Here is a 20,526-nt window from a genome sequence, read left to right as displayed (position 1 = left end):
AGCTATGATGTCGGGTGAAGTGCGACATCAGCCGAGGCCAGACCCAGACTTTGGAATCCGGCCGACCGAAGGGCTGCCTGAGGCAGGACAACCCATTTGTTAGGACTGCAGATGCATACCTCTCGGACATCTACATTTATGGTAGGTACAAAACTGTACTTTTTCATATAACTGATCATTGGCAGAGTGTTGTACTGAGTAGTGTTGTCATATAACTAGTCACTATTAGTGTTGCACTGAGTCATGTTGTCATATATATGATCATTGGCAGAGTGTTGCACTGAGTACTGTTGTCATATAACCGATCACTGTCAGAGTGTTGCTCTGAATAAGGTTGTCATATAATTGATCATTGCAGATTGTTGCTCTGAGTAGGGTTGTCGTATAACTGATCCCTGGCAGAGTGTTTTATTGAGTAGTGTTGTCATATAACTGATCACTGTCAGAGTTTTGTCCTGAGTAGTGTTGTCATATAACTGATCACTGTCACAGTGTTGCACTGAGTAGTGTTGTGATATAACTGATCACTTGCAGGGAGTTGCACTGAATAATGTCATATAACTGGTGATTGGCAGAGTGTTGTACTGAGTAGTGTTGTCATATAACTGATCACTGTCAGAGTGTTGCACTGAGTAGTGTTGTCATATAAATGATCATTGGCAGATTATTGTACTGAGTAGTGTTGTTATATAACTGATCATTGTCAGATTGTTGCACTGAATAAGGTTTTCATATAACTGATCATTGCAGAGTGTTGCACTGAGTAGTGTTGCCATATAATTGATCCCTGGCAGAGTGTTGCACTGAGTAGTGTTGTCATTTAACTGATCACTGGCAGAGTGATGTACTGATTAGTGTTGTCATATAGCTGATTGCTGTCAGAGTGTTGCACCGAGTAGTGTTGTCATATAACCGATCACTTGCAGGGAGTTGCACTGAATAATGTTATATAAGTGGTCACTGTAAGACTGTTGTACCAAGTAATGCTGTCATATACATGATCACTGTCAGAGTGTTACACTGAGTAGTGTTGTCATATAACTGATCGTTGTCAGAGTGTTGCACTGAGTAGTGTTGTTATAAAACTGATGACTGCCAGTGTGTTACACTGAGTAGTGTTATCTTATAACTGTTCAATGGCAGAGTGTTGAACTGAATAGTGTTGTTCTAACAAATCTCTAGCAGGGTGGTGCACTGAATAGTGTTGTCATATAACTAATCACTGGGAGAGTGTTATAGAGAGTAATGTTGTCACATAACTTATCATTGGCAAAGTGTTGCACTGAGTAGTGTTGTCAGATAACTGATCACTGTCAAAGTGTTGCACTGAGTAGTGTTGTCATATAACTAATCACTGTCAGAGTGCTACACTGAATAGTATTGTCAGATAACTGATTACTGTAAGAGTGTTGCACTGTATAGCCTTAGACAAAAAGAGCTATTATTTCCACCTACAACAAACCCACCAAAATAGACCTCAAATGTTCTGGGCTGTACTCAACAAACTCTTATGCCCAGGCCAAACTAACACCCCCATATCTGCCAATGATAAATCTCCTGAAATTATGGCTAACACCTTTTTCACAGAGACCATCTAATCTCTGTCCAGAAAACTCACTCCTAATGACCCTAATCCAAGCTTAGCCCCTACTAACAACCAAACATAGTTTAGCTTCCAACCCCTACCTACCCTTCTAATAGCCACTCTACTTAAGAAACTGAGACCCACAGCTCTAGCAGCTGACCTACTCACTGAAGACTACTTACAAAAGGCTGCAGATGCTATAGCATACCCAGTTTCTATATTGATTAACCGGACTTTATCTGAAGTTACCGTACCCACCATCTGGAAAATCTCCCACGTTATACCTCTCCACAAGGAAGGCAATTCTACTGAACTGTCAAACTACAGGCCCATTGCTATATTATCTCCACTAGCTAAAATCATGGAGAAATGCATACACATGCAACTTATGCAATATCTCATCCAAAAGAAACTTCTGTCCAGTATGCAACACGGTTTCAGGCCAAATCATAGTACCACCTCAGCCCTCCTGTCATTCTCAAATGTCATAAACCATAACTGGAACAACAATAAACTACCCTCAGCACTATTTCTCGATCTATCCAAAGCCTTTGACATGGAAGACCATAAGATACTCATGAGAACCTTAAAGTAATTTGCTTTAAACAACCAGGCACACCATTAGTTTGAATCCTATCTAAATGGTAGGCAGCAGGCAGTGCTTTGGCAAACCAAACTATCATTCAGCCTCCCCATCACACTAGGCATCCTCCAGGGCTCCATATTAGGACCTCTTCTTTTCTCTCTCTTTACCAATGATCTCCATTTAGCCATCCCATAGGCCACCTGCATACAATATGCAGATGACCCCACTCTAATTTGCTCCACAACCTCACCTGCTAACCTACTTACCTTAACCCAGAACACCTTCAACACAGTTGAAAACTGGTTCTCAAACCAACGTCTAATCCTAAACCCCAACAAAACCAAACTGCTTATATTCTCTCCCACAAGTAGGTCCCCAACAACACCATTGAACATAACAGCAAGCAATGGCACAATCATCTCTCCCAGAAGCCCAAACCAAACTATTGGACATTATAGTAGACAGCAACCTCAGGTTTGACAAACACATAAATCAAACCATAAAAACAGTCCATAAAAAACTCAGGTCAATATATAGGATCAAATATTTCCTTACTCCACAAGCCAGAGCTGCTATTGCCAGATCCCAACTACTATCTATCCTTCTCTATGCCTCACCTCTCTTCTCCAACCTGAACAAATCAGATCTGAATAAGCTAACAACCTGCTATAACCAGACTGCCAGATTTGCTGCTGGCACTCCATACCGGACCCACCACTGCATCAATTTAAACCTCTTAGGATGGATGGAACTACCCAACTTAGTACAGTTCAATCAACTCATAGTAACACATAAAGTCCTTAACTGCCAAGAAAAAACCCAGCATTAAAAAACATAGTCACCCCCTTGTCATCACAATAAACAAAACATGTTGGAGGGATATGTTCCTGACCCAGAGACTCCCCAGACTCTGGAATAGATTGCCCATACATGTCAAGCAGAGTGCCTCTTTGGACCTCTTCAAGAGGAACCTTGACGATTGGATGGGAGAAAGGAAATTCACCCCAGGGATCACGTCAGTCGCCCTGCTAGACAGGGGTCCAGGAAAGTAAATAATGTGGGAAGAAATAGCCAGGGAATTGTTATGGCTAGGCTTGTATAGGCCCTAGGGCTGATAGCCTAGTACCAACCTATGAACCTATGAACCAGAGTGCAACACTGTGTAGTGCTGTCATATAAATGATCATTGGCAGAATGTTGCACTGAGTAGTGTCATATAACTGATCACTGTCAGAGTGTTGCACTGAGTAGTGTTGTCATATAACTGTTTATTGACAGAGTGTTGCATTGAGTAGTGTTGTCATATAACTAATCACTGTCATAGTGTTGCACTGAGTAGTGTTGTCATATAACTGATCAATGTGAGAGTGTTGCACTGAGTAATGTTGTCATATAACTGATCACTTGAAGGGTGTTGTGCTGAGTAGTGTTGTCATATAAATGATCACTGACAGAGTGCTGTACTGAGTAGTGTTGTCATGTAACTGATCACTGGCAGAGTGTAGTACTGAGTGGTGTTGTCATATAACTGAACAGTGGCAGGATGCTACACTGAATAATGTTGTCACATAACTGATCACTGGCAGAGTGTTGTAATGAATAGTGTTGTCATATAGTTGATCACTGGCAGAATGTTGCACTGAATAGTGTTGTCATATAACTGATCACTGGCAGAGTGTAGCACTGAGTAGTGCTGTCATATAAGTAATTACTGGCAGGGTGCTACACTGAATAGTATTGTCCTATAACTGATAACTGTCAAAGTGTTGCACTGAGTAGTGTTGTCATATAACTGATCACTGGCAGGGTGTTGTACTGAGTAATGTCATCATATAAGTGATGTCTGTCAGAGTGTTTTACTGAGAAGTGTTGTCATATAACTGATCACTGGAAGAGTGTAGCACTGAGTAGTGTTGTCATATAAGTGATCACTGACAGGGTGCTACACTGAGTAGAGTTGTCATGTAATTGATCACTGTCAGAGTTTTGTACTGAGTAGTGTTGTCATATAACTGATCACTGGCATGGTGTTGTACTGAGTAGTGTTGTCATATAACTGATCACTGGCAGGGTGCCACACTGAGTAGTGTTGTCATATAACTGATCACTGGCAGGGTGCTACACTGAGTAGTGTTGACATATAACTGATCACTGGCTGGGTGTTGTACTGAGTAGTGTTGCTATTTAACTGGTCACTGTCAGAGTGTTGTACTGAGTATTGTTGTCATATAACTGACCACGGCAGAGTGTTGCACTGAAGTGTTGTCATGTAACTGGTCATTGGCAGGGTGTTACACTGAGTAGTGTTGTCATATAACTGATTATTGCAGAGTTTTGTCCTGAGTAGTGTTGTCATGTAACTGATCCCTATGAGAGTGTTGGGCTGAGTAGTGTTGTCATATATTTGATCACTGGCAGAGTGTTACACTGAATATTGTTGTCAAATAACTAGTTATTGGCAGAGTGTTGCACTGAGTAATGCTGCTATATAACTGATCACTGGCAGGGTGTTGAACTGAATAATGCTGACATATAACTGATCACTTGGAGGGTGTTGTACTGAGTAGTGTTGTCATATAAATGATCACAGTCAGAGTGTTGTACTGAGTAGTTTTGTCATGTACCTGATTACTGGAAGAGTGTAGTACTGAGTAAGACTGTTATATAATTGAACACTGGCATGATGCTACACTGAGTAGAGTTGACATATAACTGATCACTGGCAGAGTGTAGCACTGAGTAGTGTTGTCATATAAGTGATTACTGGCAGGGTGCTACACTGAATAGTGTTGCCCAGTAACTGATAACTGTCAAAGTGTTGCACTGAATAGTGTTGTCATATAACTGATCATTTTCAGGGTGTTGCACTGAATAGTGTTGTCCTTAAATGATCATTGGCAGAGTGTTACACTAAGTAGTGTTGTCAGATAAATTACCACTGTCAGAGTGTTGTACTGAGTAGTATTTTCATATAACAGATCACTGTCAGAGTGTTGCATGAAGTAGTGTTGTATTACTGATCACTGTCAGAGTGTTGCACTGAGTAGTGTTGTCATATACGTGATCTCTGTCAGAGTGTTTTACTGAGAAGTGTTGTCATATATCTGATTACTTGCAGAGTATAGCACTGAGTAGTGTTGTCATATAACTGATCACTGGCAGGGTGCTACACTGAGTAGTTTTGTCATATAACTGATCACTGTCAGAGTGTTGTACTTAGTAGTGTTGTCATATAACTGATAACTGTCAGAGTGTTGTACTGAGTAGTGTTGTCAAATAACCAATCACTGTCAGAGCGTTGCAGTGAGTAGTGCTGTCATATAACTGATCACTGGCAGGGTGTTGTACTGAGTAATGTTGTCATATGACTGGTCACTGTCAGAGTGTTGTACTGAGTAGGGTCATCATATAACTGATCACTGGCAGAGTTTAGCAGTGAGTAGTGTTGTCATATAACTGATCACTCTCAGTGTGTTACACTGAGTAGTGTTGTCATATAACTGATCATTGGCAGTGTGTTGCAATTAGTAGTTTTGATCTATAACTGATAACTTTCAAAGTGTTGCACTGAGTAGATTTGTCATATAACTCATCACTGACAGAGTGTTTCACTGAGAAGTGTTGTCATAAAACTGATCATTTTCAGGGTGTTGCACTGAATAGTATTGTCTTATAATGATCATTGGCAGAGTTTTAACACTGAGTAGTGGTGTCAGATAAATGACCACTGTCAGAGTGTTGTACTGAGTAGTGTTGTCATATAACCAATCACTGTCGGAGTGTTGCAGGAGTAGTGTTGTTATATAACTTATCACTGTCAGAGTGTTGTATTGAATAGTGTAATCCTATAAGTCATCACTCTCAGAGTGTTGTACTGAGTAGTATTTTCATATAACAGATCGCTGTCAGAGTGTTGCATGAAGTAGTGTTCTATTACTGATCACTTTCAGAGTGTTGCACTGAGTAGTGTTGTCATATGAATGAACACTGTAAGAGTGTTGCATTGAGTATTGTTTCATATAACTGATCACTGTCAAGAGTGTTGCACTGAGTAGTGTTGTCATATAAGTGATCTCTGTCAGAGTGTTTTACTGAGAAGAGTTGTCATATATCTGATTACTTGCAGAGTATAGCACTGAGTAGTGTTGTCATATAACTGATCACTGGCAGGGTGCTACACTGAGTAGTGTTGACATATAACTGATCACTGGCTGGGTGTTGTACTGAGTAGTGTTGCTATTTAACTGGTCACTGTCAGAGTGTTGTACTTAGTAGTGTTGTCATATAACTGATTACTGGCAGGGTGCTACACTGAGTAGTGTTGACATATAACTGATTATTGCAGAGTTTTGTCCTGAGTAGTGTTGTCATGTAACTGATCCCTATGAGAGTGTTGGGCTGAGTAGTGTTGTCTTATATCTGATCACTGGCAGAGTGTTACACTGAATATTGTTGTCAAATAACTAGTTATTGGCAGAGTGTTGCACTGAGTAATGCTGCTATATAACTGATCACTGGCAGGGTGTTGAACTGAATAATGCTGACATATAACTGATTATTGGTAGAGTATTGTACTGAATAGTGTTGTCATACAACTGATCACTGGCAGGGTGTTGCACTGAATAAGGTTTTCATATAACTGATCATTGGCAGAGTGCAACACTGTGTAGTGTCATGTAAATGATCATTGGAAGAGTGTTGCACTGAGTAGTGTTGTTATATAACTGATCACTGTCAGAGTTTGGCACTGTGTAGTGTTGTCATACAACTGTTCATTGGCTGAGTGCTGTACTGAGTAGTGTTGTCATGAGTAGTGTTGTCATTTAACTGATCACTGTGAGAGTTTTGCAGTGTGCAATGTTGTCATATAACTGATTACTTGGAGGGTGTTGTACTCAGTAGTGTTGTCATATAAATGATCACTGTCAGAGTGTTGTTCTGAGTAATGTTGTCAAACTGATCACTGGCAGAGTGTAGTACTGAATAGTGTTGTCATATAACTGATCACCGGCAGAGTGTCGTAATGAATAGTGCTGTCATATAACTGATCACTGGCAGAGTGTAGCACTGAGTAGTGTTGTCATATAAGTGATCACTGGCAGGGTGCTACACTGAGTAGTGTTGTCATATATCTGATTACTGTCAGAGTATTGCACTGAGTAATGTCATATAACTGATCACTATAAGGGATTTGTATTGAGCAGTGTTGTCATATAAATAATCACTGTCAGAGTATTGTACTGAGTAGTGTTGTCATGTAACTGAATGCTGGCAGGATGCTACACTGAATAGTCTTGTCATATAACTGATCACTGGCAGAGTGTTGTAATGAATAGTGTTGTCATATAGTTGATCTTTGGCAGAATGTTGCTCTGAATAGTTTTATCATATAACTGTTCACTGGCAGAGTGTAGCACTAAGTAGTGTTGTCATATAACTGATCATATAACTGATCACTATGAGGGATTTGTATTGGGCAGTGTTGTCATATAAATGATCACTGTCAGAGTATTGTACTGAGCAGTATTGTTATGTAACTGATCACTGGCAGGGTGTAGCACTGAGTAGTGTTGTCATATAACTGATGACTGTCAGTGTGTTACACTGAGTAGTGTTGTCAAATATCTGATCACTGTCAGAGTGTTACACTGAATATTGTTGTCATATAACTAATTATTGGCAGAGTGTTGCATTGAGTAATGCTCCTATATAACTGATCACTGGCAGGGTGTTGAACTGAATAATGTTGACATATAACTGATCATTGGCAGAGTATTGTACTGAGTAGTGTTGTCATATAACTGATCACTGGCAGGGTATTGCACTGAATAAGGTTGTCATGTAACTGATCATTGACAGTGTGCTGTACTGAGTAGTGTTGCCATATAACTGGTCACTGTCAAGGTGATTTATTGAATAGTGTAATCATATAAGTGATCACTCTCAGAGTGTCGCACTGAGGCGTATTCTCATATAACAGATCACTGTCAGAGTGGTGCACTGAGTAGTATTGTCAGATAACTGATTACTGGCTGGGTGTTGTACTGAATAGTGTAGTCTTACAACTGATCACTGTCAGAGTGTTGCACTGAGTAGTGTTGTCATATAACTGATCACTCTCAGAGTGTTGTACTGAGTAATAGGTTCATAGGTGCATAGATTCATAGATAGGTACTAGGCTATCTGCCCGAGGGCATTTATAAGCCTAGCCAATGTGTGTCAGATTTTGCCACCCCATTGATTAATTAGCTGATCTTCTGTCAAGCAGAGCCAATGAAGTGACCCTGGGGTGTATTTTCTGTTACCCATCCACTCGTCAAGGTTTCTCTTGAAGAGTGTTAGTGAGTGGCTCTGCCTGATGTGATTTGGAATTTTGTTCGAAAGCATGGGGAGTCTTTGTGACAGTAATCTATCCCTCCAGCATCTTCTATTTATTGTTGTGGTGAGGTTTAGCTCACAAGAGCGTGTGGCTCGCAGTGACTTGGATTTCTTTAGGTGGAGCATGTCCAGCAATTCTGAGTTGGACATGGCTTTGTAAGTCAGGCAGAGATCACCACTGAGTAAGCAATATGCCACTGAGTACAGCCGAGGTTTTTTCAGTTGGGCTGCACAGGACATATGTTTGAGGCCAGTAATCCTCTTGGTGAGGTACTTTTGTGGTCTTTCCAGCTGTTGGAAGTGTCTTGTGAGGTACATCCCAAAGGGGCTTTGTACTCTATGATGGGTCTAATGAGTGATGGGTAGAGAGCACTATAACCTCTTTATTTCTAGATGCAAACCCTTTAGTAATTATATGGGCCACATTGAAGGATTTCCTAACTTCTTTGGCAATATGATTGTCAAAGGAGAGATTACTGTCTACCTGGGTCCCCAGATCTCTTATTACCTCTTCTGTATTAAGGGGGATGCCACCTATGTGGTAATTTGTGGGTGTTTTGTTTTTCCCAAATGGGATGACTATGCATTTTTTGGCATTTAGCTTGAGGCCATGACTTTGACACCAGGTGTCTGTCTCTGTAAGGCCATTTTGGAGGATGTCCATGTCAGTTGGAGAGTCAGTTATGGCTCCCAGTTTGCAGTCATTGGCAAACTTGGTTAGCCATAGTCCTCCTGTGTTTGCCTGTACTTCTGAGAAGTATATGCCGAACAGTAGGGGTCCCAGGACTGAGCCTTGTGGGACACCACTTGTGACTGGTTTAGAGTTGGACCTGGAGCCTGCTATTCTTACTGTATGAGTTTTGTCTATAAGCCAGTTGGCAACCCATCTCATGACATAGAGGTTTATGTTCAGGCTGGTGAGTTTTTCTGTAATACCCGAGTGGGGAATGGTGTCAAAAGCCTTGGCGAAGTGTATGTAGGTTGTGTGAACCACCTTTCCCTCGTCTATGGCCTTGGTGACTGTCTTGAAGAAGTCAACCAGGTTTAGTAGGCATGTTCTGCTTTTAACAAAGCCAAACTGGGTTGGGTCAAGTGTTTGGAGGTTCCCAATGTCTTTGTTAATGAGTTCCATGATGATGCGCTACATAGCCTTGCAGACCAGGCTAGTCAGGCTTATGGGGCAATAGTTACCAGGGTCAGTTGTGGCCCCTCCTTCGTGGAGAGGAATAACCGTTGCTGTGCACCATTCTATGGGCACGTAGCCTGTGGGCTGAGGTTGAACAGGGTGTTTAGGTGGGGGGTTAGTTTGTTCTGTAGTTCGTGCAAGACGCAGTCTGGGACACCAACTGGTCCCAATGACGCTGTATTTTTGGCTTTTGAAAGGGCTGTTTTCACCTGTGCGCCTGTGATTTTTGGGAAATTACACTTTTCTGGTATTGTTATGGGCCCTTTTGGAGGTGAGAGGTGTGAAGTTTGCACTGAATCTATCTGCCAGGATGTTGGCAATATCAGTAGGTTCAGTATATTTTGTGCTATTTTGCACTAGTTCAGTGCATATCTGTGAGTTGCCACTTAGATTCTTAACATAGCTAAAGAAGGCTTTGTGATTATCTTTTGAATCCTTGGCTATTTTTCTTTCAAAGTTAGCCTTGGAGGATTTCATGAGGGACCTTAGTTTCTTACTGATACTAATCAGAGATGTCTTTCTTTCTTGGGATTTGCTTTTTTTCTGAACTAGTTTCCTCCTTCTATTGTATAGCCTGTTTATTGAAGGAGACCACCAAACTGGTTTCCTTCTCTTAGAGGAGTGAGTCTTGGTTTTGCTAGGGATGGCATGATCCATGCATCCTTGTAGGTGCTCATAGAGTGAATTGGTAAAGGTTTCTGCATCTTGGGCAGCTTTATCCCTTAGTGTGGTAGTTTTGAAACTTACCACCTCTGTCTTAAGTAAAGTGAAGTTTGCTTTATAAAAGTTTGTTACTGTGGTTTTCTTAGTTGGGGGTGGTGGTAGGGTGTGGACATCCAGACTGATTAGTTTATGGTCTGATCTAACCAGTGATGGGTTGACCTCTGGTGTGGAACACCTGTGGCTCATGTTGGTGATGACCAGGTCCAATATGTTTTCACCTCTGGTAGGGGAGTTTACCAGCTGATCCAGGGAATTTGAGTTGTTGAATTCCAGGAAGTGCTGGGCCTGGGAATTTGTACTCGAGTAGTTTTCCCAGTGAATGGTAGGGTAATTGAAATCAACCAATATCAGGGTGTTTGGTAGGACCCTGATGTTTTCCAGTGTCTCCAGAAATGTGGAGTGGTGGTCTTGGGTCATGGAGGGTGATCTGTAGCAGGCCACAATTTGCAATGCAGATTTGCCCGATGTTAGTTGCACATGGATGATCTCAGAGGTATCATTCTGCACCACTAACCTGGATGTGTAGGTATCCTTGATGAATATGGATACACCCCTCCTTTTATGTTTCAGTCCGTGCTCTGTGGCCGAAAAGTGTGGTATGAGTTGTAGCCCAGTAGTGCTGGGGTGCTCTCTGGAGCCTTGAACCAGGTTTCATTTACTGCACGTATGTTGATGTACTCCATACTGAGAAGTGTTTCGAGCTTGTGCATTTTGAGATTTAAACTCCTGGCGTTGAGTAGCATAACCCTCAGTTTTTTGTTAATTGTATTAAATGTAGAAATTAAATGTAGAAATTGCCTCATGTACACAGACAACCCTCTCCTCCTACCACCCAACACTACAACCTGTGAGAGATGCACTTATTTAGCCAAATTGGAGGTAAAGCTCTCTCCAACCAAGACTGAACTTGACAGTCATGAGGAGAAGGTAAACATTTGCACCACACCACACTCATCACAAAGTCTCACTAAATCTACACCACCAAAATCCACACATAGTAACACAAAAACATTCATGGAGGCTCTCAATAATAATCTGTCTAAGCAACAGAGACCTCCAAAGCCGAAATGCAAGCAACCTCCATCCCCCAACACAATCCAAATGACACATAGCCCACAGACTCAGTGTGCCACTCAATCACAGCCAATAAGGCAAAACAACGTACCCAACACACTAGTCATAGGTGACTCTATAGACAAGTACACTGATGTCCCACTCACCAGGCTAAACAAGGAGAAGGTTACTGTCAGCTGCCTTTCTGGTGCCAGGATCTGCCACATAACCCACGCACTCAGGTCACTTCATAACAAGTATAAATATGACTCTGTCATTGTCTATGTTGGTGTGAATGACCTGAGATGTACTTCCCTGGACTACATGAAAAGAGACATGGAAGAGCTCTCCGATCTTGTAGCCCAGGCAGGTATGACCCTAGCCCTGAGTAGCATTCTGCCATCGCCCAGAATGATACCACAGTACAAGGGCAAAATGATTGACTTCAATAATTGGCTAAGCATCTGGTGTCATTCTAAGGGGATCCACTATCTGTCGGCTTGGGATGACATGGTTGACAGACCATGATGCTTTGCCACAGATGACCTGCACCTGTCACCCCTGGCATTCCGGATACTGGCTAAGGCTCTTGCTGCCCCTATAGTGCTTTTTGTAGGCAAGGTTCAAATAACAAATTCACCACCATAACAGGAACAGGCAAGCAAAAACTGAGGGTAATGCTACTCAATGCTAGAAGTCTAAATCTCAAAATGCACTCACTCGAGGCACTCCTTAAAATGGAGAACATCGATATCTGTGCAGTGACTGAGACCTGGTTCAAGGCTTCAGAAAGCACCCCTGCACTACCAGGCTATAACTCATACCACACTTTTTGGCCATGTAACCTGGACCAAAACACCAAAGGCAGAGGTGTGTCCATATTCATTAAGAATACTCATAGCTCCAGGCTAATTGCTCAGCATAATGCATCCGAGGTTATCCAAGTGCAACTAATTCTGGGCAAAACTGCAATCCAAATTGTAGCTTGCTAAAGATCCCCCACCATTCCCCAGGATTCCCACTCCTCTTTTCTTGATGTACTGGAAAATATTAGGGTTCAACCAAACACCCTAATAATGGATGACTTCAACTACCCCATCATTAACTGGGAAAACTACTCATGTACCAACTCCTTAGCTCAACGCTTTCTGGAATTCATAAACTCCAATTCCCTGGGTGAACTTATCCACACCCCCACCAGGGGCAACAATATCCTAGACCAAGTCATTACCAACATGAGTGACCAGTGTTCCACACCTGAAGTCAACTCCTCGTTGGTCCGATCCGACCATAAGCTAATCACAATTGATATTCACATCCCCCCCCCACCCCCCCCATTAAAGAAACCTTCTTCTTTTTCTTCTTTCGGCTGCTCCCATAGCAGATCAACTGTTTCCATTTCTTCCTGTCCTCTGCATCTTGCTCTGTCACACCAACCACCTGCATGTCCTCTCTCACCACATCCATAAACCTTATTTTAGGCCTCCCTCTTTTCCTGTTACCTGGCAGCTTCATCCTTAGCATCTTTTTCCCAATATACTCTGCATCCCTCCTCAGTACATGTTCAAACCAACATAATCTTGCCTGTCTGGCTTTCTCTCCAAATCTGAATATCAGAAAAACAAAACCAATATGGATCAAAAAAACAAAACCAATATGTCTCCAAACCTTCCAGCCTGGGCTGAGCCTCTAATACACTTATTCCTAATCCTGTCCATCCTCGTCAGACCCAGTGCAAATCTTAACATCTTCAACTCTGCCACGTCAAGCTCTGACTCCTGCCTTTTTGTCAATGCCACTGTCTCCAACTCATATAACATAGCTGGTCTTACTACCCTCTTGTAAACCTTCCCTTTCACTCTTACTGGTACTCGTCTGTCACAAATCACTCCTGACACTCTTCTCCACCCACTCCATCCTGCCTGTGCTCCCTTCTTCACCTCTCTTCCACACTCACCATTACTCTGAACTGTTGATCCCAAGTATTTAAACTCATCCACCTTCACCACCTCTACTCCCTGCATCCTCACCATTCCTCTATCCTCCCTCTCATTCACACACATATAGTCTGTCTTAATCTTGCTGACCTTCATTCCTCTTCTCTCTAGAGCATATCTCCACCTCTCCAGGGTCTCCTCCACCTGTTCCCTACTCTCACTACAGATCACAATGTCATCTGCAGACATCATAGTCCACAGGGACTCCTGTCTGATCTCTTCTGTCAACCTGTCCATCACCATTGCAAATAAGAAAGGGCTCAGAGCTGATCCTTAATGTAATCCCACCTCCACCTTAAATGCATCCATCACTCCCACCGCAGACCTCACCACTGTCACACTACCCTTGTACATATCCTGTACTACTCTTACATACTTCTCTGATACTCCCGACTTCCTCACACAATACCACAACTCCTCTCTAGGCACCCTGTCATATGCTTTCTCTAAATCCACAAAGACACAATGCAACCCCTTCTGACCTTCTCTGTACTTCTCCATCAACACTCTCAGAGCAAACATCGCATCTGTAGTGCTCTTTCCTGGCATGAAACCATACTGCTGATCCATTAAGGAAATCACAGTAAATAATTTCTCCAAAGCCAACTTCATGCTTCTTAAGATAGAAGTGGTGAACTTAATGACACCCATGCAGATGGACAATACTGTTACAACTGCTGAATCCTACACAAATGCACTCTATAAGCACTTACACGAGTGCATGGATTGTGCTATCCCAAACAGAACCAAGACACTATCCTCCAAAAAAAGGAATCCAATCTGGTGATCCCCTGCCATAAACAAACTGTACAACAGAAGGAACAAACTGTTGTAAAAGAGTAAAATCTCATGAGTGGAGGAGCTCCCTGGTCAGCCTCAGTAAGAAGCTGAGATCCCTTATAAGATCCTCCAAAGCTAGCTATGAAAACAAAATCGCCACTAATTCTAAGGACAACCACAAAGCATTCTATAGCTATGTCAAGAATCTCAATGGCAACACCCGGATCTGCTCTGAGTTACAGCACAACGGCACAAAAATTACAGAACCAACTGATATTGCCAACATCCTGGCAGATAGGTTCAGTGCTAACTTTACCCCCCCTCACCCCCTAAAGGGCCCATATCTATACAGGAAGAATGCAGAGTCCCTGTAATCACAACTACGCAGGTAAAAGCTGCACTCTCTAAAGCCAAAAACACATTATCCATGGGACCGGACAACATCCCAGGCTGCATTTTACATGAACTTTAGAACGAACTGGGTCCCCACTTAAGCACCATGTTCAATAATAGTCTTGCATCAGGCTTTGTGCCCACTGAATGGTGCACAGCAACAGTTATCCCACTCCACAAAGGGGGAGCCACCACTTTTCCCAGAAACTATCGACCTATTAGCTTGAAGAGCCTGGTCTGCAAGGCCATGGAATGTATCATCATGGAACTCATAAACAAAGACAGTGATAACCCCCAAACTCTGGATCCCACCCAGTTTGGGTTTGTGAAAGGCAAATCATGCCTCCTGAACCTGATCGACGTCTTTGAGGCAGTCACCAAAGCCGTAGATGAGGGTAAGGTGGTTCACACAGCCTATCTTGACCTCGCCAATGCTTTCAACACCATCCCCCATTCTGGAATTATAGATAAACTCACTAAACTAGGTATAAATCCCTACGTCACAAGATGGGTTACCAACTGGCTCACTGACAGAACCCATACTGTAAAAGTTGCAGACTCCAAATCTGACCTCAAAACAATGACAAGTGGAGTACCACAGGGTTCCATCCTGGGACCTCTCCTGTTTATTATCTACTTCTCTGAAGTACAGGCTAACACAGAAGTCCTCTGGCTAATGAAGTTCACAGATGACTGCAAACCAGGAGCCATAGTTAAGTCCCCAAATGATGTGGACATCCTACAGAAGGGCCTCGCTGAGACAGATGCCTGGTGTCAGAGCCATGGCTTCAAGCTCAATGCCAAAAAGTGGTGTCATCCCCTTTGGTAAAAACTCTGTACCCATGAAGTACCACATAGGCAGCAATCTACTTAACAATGAATGTGTGATAAGAGACCTTGGGACCCAGGTGGACAGTAGTCTCTCCTTTGATAGTCACATCACCACAGTAGTCAGGAAGTCCTTCTATGTGGCACACCTCATCATAAAAGGGTTCTCATCCAGGAAAAAAGAGGTCATTGTTCCCCTCTACTCGACACCCATTAGACCCATTATAGAGTACAATGCCCCTTTTGGAATGTACCTCACATGACATTTGCAGCAGCTGGAAAGTCCACAGAAGTACCTCACAAAGAGGATTACTGGCCTCAAACAAATGTCCTACACTGACCTCCTCAAAAAACTCCAGCTTTACTCCGTAGCATATCGCTTACTCTGAGGTGATCTCTGCCTAACATATAAAGCTATGTCAAACCCAGAGCTGTTGGACATGCTACACCTAAAGAAATCCCAATCCCTCCGAGCTACATGCTCTAGGGATCTAAACCTTGTCACCACAATAAACAGGACATGCTGTAGGGATAGATTCCTGTCCCAGAGACTTCCCATACTCTGGAACAGGCTACCCATCTATGTAAAGCAAAGTTCTTCATTAGCACTCTTCAAGAAAAATCTTGATGAGTGGATGGGAAATAGGAAATACACCCTGGGGATCACTTCTGTGTCTCTGCTTGACAGTGGCACAGGGAAATAACTTTCTTGGGTTTGTAAGCCAGGGAACCTTGTTGGCTAGGCTTACATAGCCCCTTGGGCCGATAGCCTAGTACCTACTTATGAACCTCTGAATCTATGAATTGTGCTGTTTATGGAGGTGGATTTGACTTTTGAGCCTTGCCTAAAAAAGGCACTATGGGGGCAGCAAGGGCCTTGGCCAGTATTCGAAAGCCTAGGCGTGATAGGTGCAAGCCATCTCTTGTGAAGCAATGCGGCTTGTTGAGCATGTCATCCTAGGCTGACAGACACTGGATCCCCTTTGAATGGCACCAGAAGCTTAGCCAGTTGTTGAAATTGATCATTATTTCTTTATACTGAGATATCATTCTTGGTGAGGGCAGGATGCTACTCAGGGTCAGGGTCATACCAGCCTGGGCTGCATGATCAGAGAGCTCTTCCATGCCTCTTTTCATGAAGTCCAGGGAGGTACATTTCTGGTCATTCACACTAACATGAACAATGACAGAGTCATATTTGTACTTGTTCTGGAGTGACCTGAGTGCTTGTGTTATGTGGCAGATTCTGGCTCCTGACAAGCAGCTAACAGTAACCTTCTGCTTGTGCTGCCTAGTGAGTGGGACATCAGTGTGCCTGACTATAGAGTCACCTCTTACTAGTGTGTTAGGTATGTTATTTCACCTTAAGTGCTGTGATTGTGCGGCACACTGATTTTGTGTTTTATGTGATGTCTGGTTTGTGACGGGAAGTGTCTGCTTTAGAGGTCTCTGATGCTTTTGCAGGTTTTTATTTAAAGCCTCCGAGTATGTTTTTGTGTATTTATGTGTATTTTTTGTCAGTGCTGTTTTAGTAGGTCTGTGTGTGGCTGGAGGTGTGGTGCAAGTGTTAACCTTCTCCTCTTGACTGTCTGTTCCACTCTTGGGTGGAGACAGCTTAGCTTCCTGTATAATTGCATCTCTTGCATATGTTAGTGTTTTGTGGTAGGAGGAGAGGGTTGTCTGTGTACATGAGGCAGTTGTAACATTGCCTCAGGATACCCAGATTCATCAGCTGGACTGGAGAGTGCACCTGAAGTTGCCCTTTGATCATGCCTGAATAGTAGGGCGAGCTGCTTAGTCGCTTTGTTGGTGAGGGGTGAATAAAGAGCCATGCCTTGCTGGGCAATCAGTGTCATGGTATATTAATGCTTGCTATTAGCTCTGAGCAAGTGCTGGGCTGTAAGATGCTTTTTGAGTGCTTAGGCTGAGAGTTAGACTAGTTTCAAGGGAAAAACTGAAGAAGAGACTTAGTGGAGCCGGGAATAATTTAATGGTAGCTAACCATCATTGCCCGGTGCACAAAACTGTGCAAACGTGGTTTTTAGAGTAGGGAAATGAAAGAGATAGAAATTATCCCAAAATGGCCAATAAACTACTAACTTCTGGGCTGGAACCACTCCTCCAGGGACAGATAGGTTGCTCAAAGCTCCCCTCTCTCACAGGTGAACAGGGAAACTTCCTTCTAGCCAAGTAAGGTATGGGCAACTCAGAAACTTGTATCACAACCCTGAATTCAGCACTAGCCTGAAAACTGGACTATACTAGCTTAGAAAGGTGGGAAACAAGGATTTTTTTTTTGTTTTTTTGAAAAGATAAAGCAAATACATTAAAAAATACACTTAAAACAGCTTTAAACGACTGCAAACGATCAGAAAGGCTATCGCATTTTAGTGTGTAGCCTACAACAGCTAAAGAAATTATTTAAACAAAAAAACAACTTTTTAAAAGTGCAGGCAGTCAAATAAGTACAATATGTGAAAAAAACAAGCTTTTAAATCACAATAAATGCTGGAAAATCTGTGTTTAGGCAGAAAACAGTTAAGTACAGCAAGAAAGTGCAGAAAACTGATACTTAATCACTCCAAAGTCTCTCTTCTAAGCTAGAAGGCTTGTATCAGTTTATGGCTTTCTAGTGCTACCCAGTAGGTTAGTTACAGGAAAGATGGGAAACAAGTGCAGGAGTGGTCTTTTATACCAGAAAGTTGAAAGAGATGGACAAACTGTCCAGATGGTCAATAAACTACAATTTCTGGGCCAAGAACCTCTTCTGTCATGGTAGGCAGGCTACCTAGTGCTTACCACTCCCACTGATAAGCTAGAAGGCTTTCTTTCAACACAGAAAGGCTTATGGGGATCAGAAGCTTACCAACAGTCCTGGATAAAGCAACTCTGTATCTGGACTAGGCTAGTTACTGGAAAGGTGGGAAACAAGCACAAGTGCAGATTTTAAACTAGAACATTGAAAGAGATGGAAAAAAAACTGCTGAAAAGGCCAATAGCTACATTTTCTGGGCCAGGAACCACTCCTCGTGTTAGATAGGCTACCTAATGCTTACCACTCTCACTGATAAGCTAAAAGGCTTCCCTCCAACACAGAAAGGCTTGGGGGGGCTCAGAAGCTTACAAAGAGTCTTGGATACAGCAAATCTGTACTTAGAATAGACTAGTTACAGGAAAGGTGGGGAACAAGTACAAACATAGGCTTTTAAGCCAGCAAGTTGAAAGAGATGGAAAACTGCCCAAACAGCCAAATATACTGCAATTTCTGTGCCAAAACCTACTCTTCTTGTGGAGGATAGGCTACCTAGTGCTTACCACTCCCACTGATAAGATAGAAGGCTTCCCTCCAACACAGAAAGGCTTGGGATGCTCAGAAGCTTATTAACAATCCTGGATACAGCAACTCTGTAACTGGACTAGTCTAGTTATAGGAATGGCAGGAAACAGGCACAAGTGTGGCTTTCAAACCAGAAAGTTGAAAGAGATGGAAAAAAAACTGCTCAAACAGCCAATAGCTACAATTTCTGGGCCAGGGACCACTCCTCTTGTGGTAGATAGGCTACTTGATGCTTACCACTCCCACTGATAAGCTAGAAGGCTTCCCTCCAACATGGAAAGGCTTGGGGGGGCTCAGAAGCTTACCAACAGTCCTGGATATAGCAAATCTGTACCTGGACTACACTAGTTATAGGAAAGGCAGGGACCAAATGCAAAACTGGTTTTTAATCATAAAGTAGAAATAGATGGAAAAACTGCCCAAATGGCCAATGAACTACAATTTCAGGGCCAAAACCCGCTCTTCCCATGGTAGATAGGCAACCTAGTGCTTACCACTCCCACTGATAAGCTAGAAGGTTTCCCTCTAATACAGAAAGGCTTGGGGGGCTCAGAAGCTTACCAACAGTCCTGGATAAAGCAAGTCTGTATCTGGACTTGACTAGTTAGAGGAAAGGCAGGAAACAAGCTTAGAATTTTTTTTTTGTTACAGAAAAGCAGCTAAAACAGCAGTAAATACAATTCAAATTGTAGTGCAGGCCAGCACACCCGAGTGTGTAGCAACACTACGACAAATACAGTTCAAATAAATGCAATTAAATTAACAAATGACTAAAAAACAAGTGCAGAAGGCAGTAAATTAGAAGGCTACTAACAAGCAGTAATAAGTGCAGAGTAAGAGTGACTGAACAGATAACAGCATGCAGAAGAGCAACTAAGACAGTTACAGTAAGAGCATCTGAATAATATATATATATATATATATATATATATATATATATATATATATATATATATATATATTTTTTTTTTTTTTGAGGGAGGGAACAGAGCAGGATTAAGAGGCTACAGGGGTTGTCCTTCCCAAATGCTCTCTTTGTACACAGTAGGAGTGCCTGAAATCAGAATATGATCTCACTGCACTCAGTTGAGTGAACAAATGAGATGGGCCCAGAAGGAGTATCCAATTACAAATCTACAAGAGGGACGTGCAATTTCAAAGCCAACAACATTAACACCAAAACAAGAACAGGGAGGGTGGGTAGGAAACTAATTGTAGAGAAACAACCACAACTTCAGTTGCATTAATATTCAGTGAAAAACACAAATAAATAAATTAAATATAATACTTTATGCAAAAGAGCAGGTAAAAGTGTACTTAAATTCACTTATACATCCAGCTGATTTCAAGTAGATGTTAGTCAGCCAAAGCTCTGATATTAAGCAGAGATAACTCAAAATGTCCCACTTATATAAGGCAAGACAAAATGTCAGTGATGAGCTGAAACTAACCCCCACTGCAACCAATGGCTATACAGAAATTCTAAAAAGTACTCTGTAGAGAGACAGCCACAACTTCAGTTGAGTTGTATTCAGTGAAAAAGACAAATAAATAAATTAAATGCAGTACTGTATGCAAAAGAGCAGATAAAAGTGTACTTAAATTCCCTTATACGTCCAGCTGATTTCAGGTAGATGTTAGCTGGCCAAAGCTCTGATATTAAGCTGTTATTAAATGTCT

General features: G+C 42.2%; 1 protein-coding gene across 1 annotated transcript in view; it reads left to right on the top strand.

Moving 5' to 3' along the window:
- Positions 1 to 20,526, top strand: part of C1QTNF12 (C1q and TNF related 12) — a 998,063-nt gene that overhangs the window by 686,484 nt on the left and 291,053 nt on the right. The window lies entirely within an intron of this gene.

Source organism: Protopterus annectens, chromosome 2.part1, assembly GCF_019279795.1.
Source record: "Protopterus annectens isolate FY-2018-M chromosome 2.part1, PAN1.0, whole genome shotgun sequence".
Lineage (NCBI taxonomy): Eukaryota > Metazoa > Chordata > Ceratodontiformes > Protopteridae > Protopterus > Protopterus annectens.
The sequence above is the reverse complement of the archived record's forward strand: the minus strand, read 5'-3'. Positions and strand labels throughout refer to the sequence as shown.